Source organism: Phyllobates terribilis, unplaced genomic scaffold, assembly GCF_046119375.1.
Source record: "Phyllobates terribilis strain yellow unplaced genomic scaffold, ASM4611937v1 Scaffold_47__1_contigs__length_9908305, whole genome shotgun sequence".
Taxonomy (NCBI): Eukaryota; Metazoa; Chordata; class Amphibia; order Anura; family Dendrobatidae; genus Phyllobates; species Phyllobates terribilis.
In genome coordinates this window covers 3,206,556-3,214,808 of record NW_027362807.1, presented here as the reverse complement: position 1 = coordinate 3,214,808, position 8,253 = coordinate 3,206,556, and the positions used below count along the sequence as shown (strand labels likewise).

At 46.3% G+C, this 8,253-nt stretch overlaps 1 long non-coding RNA gene across 1 annotated transcript; it reads left to right on the top strand.

Annotated features, from left to right (window-relative positions):
• The first annotated feature begins 7,571 nt into the window (after positions 1-7,571).
• Positions 7,572-8,205, top strand: LOC141191546 (uncharacterized). Its single transcript, XR_012265435.1, has 3 exons — positions 7,572-7,704; positions 7,834-8,010; positions 8,094-8,205. It is a non-coding gene; the product is annotated as an uncharacterized lncRNA (long non-coding RNA).
• The last annotated feature ends 48 nt before the right edge of the window (positions 8,206-8,253 follow it).

The window sequence follows — 8,253 nt, the reverse complement described above, 5'->3', positions numbered from 1 at the left end:
TGCACCATGTAATGATGCCTGAGGGTCCTGTAAGAATAATAAAATATCATCTGCGTACAGCGCTGTCTTCTCCTCAACCATTCCATACCAAAATCCCTTTACCACGTCTGACTGTCTTATTACAGAAGCAAGCATGGCTCGGGGGGCTGTTCCTGGAGGCTGGGGTCTCAGTGGGACTCTATGAGCTCGCTCTACAACAAAGACCTTCGACAGTTTATCAGCTCAAAATTTTTCCAACAGCAAATTCTCAAAAAATTCTGTACGGTTTGATCCTTCTGCTTTTTCCGGGACCCCCACTATCCTGACATTATTATGTCTCGACCTGTTTTCCAAGTCGTCATTTTTAGCAATAACATCAGTTAACAGCTTGTCCTGCTTTTTTTGAGCAGCTTGTACACATATTATAGTGTCCTCAGCCGTGCTCACTCTTTCCTCCACCTCTCCTGTGTGGACATCGGCTTTCTGCATGACAGCTTTAATATTAGTAATTTCTGCTTGCACACCAGTAACCTGCTTTGACAGCTTAGTAAGCGTTTGTTTGCAATACGACACCACAGTAAACACATCTTTCAGGCTATGTGCCCACGATGCAGAAAATTTCTGCAGCATTTCTGCATCTCCCTGGCAGAAAAAACACATGCAGATTGTACATGCATTTTCCCTGCAGAATACATGTGGAATACATGCGGATTCACTTGCGTACCCACATGCGTTAACGCATGTGTTTCCGCATGCGGACTGACAAGCACTTTCCAGGCGATAGCATCACTTGGAAAGTGCTTGACAACTAGGTCACACTGTATAAATCCATGCAAAAGGCATGGATTTATACAGTGTGACCGTAAAAATAAAGCTATACTTACCCCCGATCCCCCGCCGCATGTGCTGTCGCACTCGTCCTGGCTTCTTCTGGGTTGCCGGCATCTCGCGAGACAGCCTGCGGTCACATGACCGCGACGTCATCTCAGGTCCTGGAAGGAGAAGCGCTGCAGGGGCCGGCGGACAAGTGAATATAAACTTTATTTATTATTTTATTCTTTTTTTTACAGGTACAATGGTACCCAGGTCTGAATGAGAGTCTCCTCTCCTCCAGAACTGGGTACCATCCGCACATAGAGACGCATATAATCCGCTTGTACAAATGTACAGACGCGCATTATATGCGTCTCAATGCAAGTCAATGGCGGCGCTTCCGCAAAATTAATGAACATGATGCGGATTTATTTGCGCTGCAGAATCGCTGCGGAAAAATCTGCAGCATGTGCATTGACATTGCGGAATGCCATTGGGGACCATGGGGTGCGGATTACCATGCGTTTTTGATGCGTTTCCGCTGCGGAAATTCCGCAGCTGAAATGCATGAAAAACGCATCGTGGGCACGCAGCCTCAAAGTGGGTTCTCCCACATCAGGATCAACATCAGACTCCACATTTTTGTCCTGCCCATCATCTCCAGAGCCATCAGCCTCACAGTTCACTGTACCTATTGTACTCTGCTGATCCTCCATGTCATTATCTGCCCCAGCCTCCCACTCTGAGAGTCCAGCTTTATTGTCACTTGCTTCCACCCTCGCAAACTTCTCCAGGCGTGCAGCAGCCGACATCCTCCTGGAGCATGCTGTGTTCGCTCTGGACGCCTCCTCCTGAGCCACGGCACCATCTTGGCCCCTACCTCCTCTTCCAGGGTCGGGATCCCGCTGCCTGGTGCGGGTCATTGCGGCAGTCTTGCTTTCCAGGAACGCTCCCCGGGATGTCAGGAGACTTTCCCCCAGGATCCGGCGGTATTTGAAAGGTTTTGCGGTGCCCTGGCTCAGCGCATACAGCTACGGTCGGCAGGAGAGTTCCAGACCTTTAGATGTGGAGAAAGTTGTACATGTAATTGGATGAGACCATGTAAATCTTTCTCGAGTTCCTCTACAGGTAAAAATTTTTTCCAGAGGGATTATTCCAACTGTAAAACCTCAGGACTTTTATATATGGCCACATGCACCTGTCCCCTAGATTATGTATGCATGACCAAGAGGGAGTATAGGAGGAGGATGGAGTGCATTTGGGCGAAATACTCCATGTTCGGGATACCCCATTAATGAGACACATGAACAGTGTACATTGAGGTGAAACCGGAGACATCTCCTTTTGTATCATTGAGATAGTTAAACCCAATGTGAGAGGAGGTGATCTCAATAGATGTATCCTCAAAAAGGAAAGTACCGTATTTTTCGGACTATAAGACGCACCGGACCATAAGGCTGAGTTCACACGATGCGTATTTCATGCATTTCCGCGGCGTTTTTGCAGTTTCGTAAACGCCGCGGAAACGCATGAAAAACGCATGGTAGAAGGGAAGCAATGTTCTCCAATTGAAATCCGCATGTGCTGTGCCCATGATGCGGATTTTTCCGCAGCGTAAACGCTGCGCTCAAAAATCCGCAGCATGTCATTTAATTTTGCGGAAACGCGGCGTTTTCGCCGCCATTGACTTGCATTAGAATGCGCCAATTCCGCAAGACTGCATCTGTACTTGCGTAATTGGTGCGTTCTAATGTGCAGATGGTACCCGGGTGTGGAGGAGAGGAGAGTCTCATCCACATCCAGGTACCATTAAAAAAGCTGTAAAACAAGAATAAAATAAAAAATATATATATACTTACCATCTGTCGGCCCGCGCACCGCTCCTGCTTGCTTCCCGGCACTTGAAGTGAGTTGTAGGACCTGCGGTGACGTCAGAGTCATGTGACGGGTCACGTGACGCTGACGTCGGCAGGTCTTTCAATTCAAAGTTGCCGGGAGAACGGAGTGAGCAGGACAGCGCGGGCCATCGGAGGTAAGTATATACACTCTCTCGGGTCACACTATATAAATCCATGCTGTTTGCATGGATTTATATAGTGTGACCTAGTTGTCAAGCACTTTCCAAGTGATGCTAAAATCGCCTGGAAAGCGCTTGTCAATCTGCATGTGAATCTGCATGTGGATCCGCATGTATTCTGCAGGAAAAAGGCATGCACAATCTGCATGCGTTTTTTCTGCCAGGGAGATGCAGAAATTTTCTGCTTCATTTCTGCATCGTGTGCACATAGCCTTAGAAACACCTAGGTTTTAGAGGAGGAAAATTTAAAAAAAATTAAGCAAAAAATGTGGTCATGATGCACTTTTAAGGGGGAGGGGGTCTTCTGCTGACACTGGTATAGGGGTATTGTCCCCCAATTCTGACAATATCCCCCATCCTGGTATATATGCCCCCCCTTTCCTTTTATACGTGGTCCCCATCCCCATCCTGGTATTCCTGGCATCCCTCCATTCTGGTATGCATGGAACCCCTCCATCCTGGTATGCATGGCACCCCTCATCCCTATCCTGGTATGCATGGCACCCCTCATCCCTGTCCTGGTATGCATGGCACCGCTCATCCCTATCCTGGTATGCATGGCACCGCTCATCTCTGTCCTGGTATGCATGGCACCCCTCATCCCTATCCTGTTATGCATGGCACCCCTCATCCCTATCCTGTTATGCATGGCACCCCTCATCCCTATCCTGTTATGCATGGCACCCCTCATCCCTATCCTGTTATGCATGGCACCCCTAATCCCTATCCTGGTATACATGGCACCCCTAATCCCTATCCTGGTATACATGGCACCCCTAATCCCTATCCTGGTATGCATGGCACCCCTAATCCCTATCCTGGTATGCATGGCACCCCTAATCCCTATCCTAGTATGCATGGCACCCTTCATTCTTTATCCTAACATGCATGGTCCCCCTAATCCCCATCATGCTGGACATAAAAAAATAAATAAACACTCCTACTCACCTCTCTTCTCTCCTCCAGCGCTGCGTCCTGTCTGCCCACACTGATCTCTGCATGTGAGCCGCGCATGACGTCACTGCCATGCGCGGCTCACAAGGAGAGATGAGCTGCTGGAAGTCATTGCTCCCCACGCTGGGACTGTGTGCGCGGGGAGCAGTGACTTCACTCTCCTTCATAGCCGGCACACAGCGGAGCCGCCCTACGGCTCCTGCTGCTGCCGGCTATCTCGTGTGCCCGCTCATTAAAGGGCATGAATATTCACCCCTCCCCACACCCATGGGCTTGGAGAGAGGTTGAATATTCATGCCCTTTAATAGCGGCACAGGCGATTCCGGCAGTAGCAGGAGCCACAGCGCGGCTACACTGTGTGCTGCTATTAAGGAGCATGAATACTCAGTGCTCCCCACGCCCCATGGGCGTGGGGAGCAGTGAATATTCATTTTTTTTAGCAGCGGGGACAATGTAGGCTGCAGCAGGCGGCTGCTGCCTCCTGTGCCCCGCTCCTCCACCGCTACCACTGCCCCCACACCCCATGTGTATGTGTATGTGTGTGTGTATATATATATATATATATATATATATATATATATATATATATATATATATATATATAATATAATATACACACACCCCCAACATAAGCCGCAAAATTTTGGAGGAAAAAAGTGCGTCTTATAGTCCGAAAAATACGGTAAGTGGATTTCCAGACTTGATTCATAAACACCTAAGGGACTCAATGAGCAAATTTCCTATGCCTGTTTTGTGTGAATACAGCCCCATTCTGGATTACATTTTTGGGTTTTATACTCTACCCATTGCTAGTCAGTTCCCTGTGAATGAGGTTCACATATTGTTTTACCTCATTGAGAGCTCTGAGCTTCTATATCAGAATTATTTCCACTTATACTATTAAGTAACTAACAAGTGTGGTGTTCCTTGTGTATCTCTAATTATGCAATAGGGGTCAAATATGACCATTTAGGAGTTTACTGTGGGCCACCATCCCATATATTTTGTAGTGATAAAGTAGATCTACATGCCTATTACATGATGGGAGGATGTGCAATACTTGTTTTTAGTCTCCCATGACGCTGATCTCAGAGATAGGATTTTTCATTTGGTGGAATGCAATCCAATACCATATGTGCTCCCGTGTGGAGCGCAGACATCTGGGCATGCGCAATCGCGGACAATATGCGCTCCGGTGTGGAATTATAACTACGGCCATGCACAGTCACAGGTACGAGTGGCGTGGCGGCAATCAGTTTATCTGGCATTTCAGTGTAAAGCACGTCACTTCCGGACATGCACACTAGGGAATGGACATTATCGAACCTCTAGCTCATGAGAAGTAGTGCAGGTGCAGTACATTATTGTAGACAGACTCCATTCTGTATATCCTGTGACAATTCACCTCTAGGAATGGGAATGGGCCTCCTAGTCTGGGAGGGGTTTTGGATGAAGTGGGATATTTAAACATGGACACCTGGCTATTAGGCAGACTATGCTGAACATCATGAATTATCATCCCTGTATCAAGCCTCCTAATGAACCTGTTGGGGAATTGCGTTGAGGTGGATTATTGAAACATTCTCTGAGTACCATACCCTTTCCTTTATACATATTGTAGGGGTTTTACTCACTTGGATGCGACGGGAGGAAAACATGAGGCATGTTCCTTTAAAAGTTCATGTGGGTTTATTACTTCATAAACCCAGAAGCCAAACATAAAAGCAAATAGCCTTTAGATCAGGCAAACAAAGTAATTGTCCTTAGCATGTGTCTGCTCAGCCAGGCCTGTGTGGCACACAAGCTGGGGTAGCGTCCAGTGTCCTGGCTTGGTCTGAAGACAAACATACACAGGAGGCTGTCTACCTCCAAACACACAGACCATGTGCCAAACAACAGCCTTCATTTTATAGGCTGTTAACCACACCCAGAGGTGAGGTATGTGGGTAGCTGGACTCACCCATTCTTTTCTAGTTACCCGTAACCCGGCTCCCAGGTGCACCAACCGATCCTCTTAGTGCTTATGTGCCCTAGAGAAACACTCCAGGCCAGACCAGCCATCTCTGTGACACATACCTCCCATCGACTACGCGACCATTAGCCACCTTACAATACCCAGATACGTATCTGGTTTTATGACTACCCCACGGCTGATTAAAGGGAATCTGTCACACCCTGGGACTTATCTGACTTCTACTATGGGCATACAGGTCATAGCAATGTGAATCTATACATCTATGCCTCATATTAGAGTTTCTTTTGCTGTGAAATGGCTTTTTATTATTCAGTGAAGATTCCAATGCTTGCTGGCCGAGGGACGGGAAGAAATCCTCGCCTACTGTGTTAATTAAAATATTTCCCACCTCCCCTGCACGTCACAGTGCCCTGTGACGTGCAGTCACCATGTCCAGATCCCGCAGCTGAGTGATTTTTACGGTAGTGACGAACTTGTACTGTGTACTAAGCAGTTATAGTACTGAAGGGATCTTGTGCCCAGGCGCCGGGAAGTCACCGTCACTCACCGGCACCTGCACACAAGATCCCTGCAGCACTATGATTGCCTACTACACAGTACAACTGCGCCTTCCATAAAAAGTGAAGTGCGCGGGACCTGGACATGGTGACTGCACGTCACCGGGCACTTCTTCCTGTCCACCGGCCCACAAGCATCGGAATCTTCACTGAATAAAAAGCCTTTTCACAGCAAACAGACCTCTAATATGAGGTATACAGGTAACTATAGATTCACATTTCTATCACCTGTATGCCCATATTAGAGGTCAGATAAGTCCCAGCGAGTGACAGATTCCCTTTAATCAGCCGTGGGGTAGAAGGTGGAGTGAATTCCCTTTAATAAATATCCACTTAGCCCCATTCTTGGTGCAGGTACTAATGAATCCAAATGATAGTTGGATAGTTAGGGGTGTATCATCCATAGCATCGGCCCACACGGCCACTATGGTGCCTGTGAAAAAACACAGATTTTGAGTTTGGTTTAAATTGGTATCCATGCGGCACATAGACGCATGTTTACTATGGCCATAAATCAGAAAAAAAATATAAAGAAAATTGATCATAAACCCTGCTGTAAATAAATAAATAAAAAGTAAAAGTGCATTTAAATAAAATAGGGTTCTTAGTAACACTGTTTTTGATCAAAAATAGCATGAAAGCTATCCCACCATGGCATGGTGAACCCATTCGAGATAGTCCTATTCTGTATAATATTAAAAACCTTACCATGTGTGAAAGCCTCAAACTTCTGCGCGTTAATCAGACATGAGATCTAACGTGATAGAAGATTACAGTCCGGGGAAGACGGGAAACATTCATATAGACGACCGGTGGAGATGTAGTCAGTGAAGCACTCTGGCCAAATATGTTTCTAGAGCCGTAGTAGAAGATGAAGATGTCGTCCTATTCATGAAGTAATTATTTCTCATGTCACGTGTAATGAATATCTCCTGCAGTATTGCTAATGCCGATTGCAGTGTCGGTAAATGAGACGAGAATTAGCATTATGGAAGGTGAGTCTTTGAGAAACGAGTTCAGCTACAGACTCCGAGGAAGAAACTGCTTGTTTTATATAGGTTTTATTAGTAGATGTAAAGAAGAAAACTAAATACTGTAAAATAATAAATCTCCTCATATGTTTTCCCTTATTATCTCCAGTAATTGTATTATTACACAGGATTTTTATGATGTTACATCGGCTCATCATCTTCTCATTCAGGTCCCTACAATATCGGATCCTCTCAATGAAGATCTTCTATTTAAGAGAATTTTCCTTATGGAACCATCAAAGATGGATATGGACAGAGACAAGATGGCGGAGAGGATATTACGCCTCACCCTAGAGATCGTCTTCCGGCTTACTGGAGGTGAGAGATTCTGATGACGTCACATTACATCATTGTTATCTATGGGAATAACAGATGGACAGAACTGGAGAGGTGAGGACTCTGGAAATGTCTGTAGTGAGATTTAATAATTTGTCTCTCCATAACCAGGATTACACAGTAGTGAAGACCTCTAGTGAGTGCTGTCAGGCCCCTGTGTCTGATGGATGGGGAAGACCACAGAGCTCAATCACCGGGGCTCCATCTCACCCCCTGATACATGAGGACATCAATGACCAGAAGATCCTAGAACTCACCTACAAGATGATTGAGCTGCTGACTGGAAAGGTGACACTGCTGGGAATGCTGGGACATTATACAGTAATGCTATGAAGGGATCGGGGGGATGACTGTATCATTGTATGTGTCAGGTTCCTATAAGGTGTCAGGATGTCGCTGTCTATTTCTCCATGGAGGAGTGGGAGTATTTAGAAGGACACAAAGATCTGTACAAGGACGTCATGATGGAGGTTCCCCAGCCCCTCACATCACCAGGTAATAGACAGGACTAAATACACACGGCCTATAATT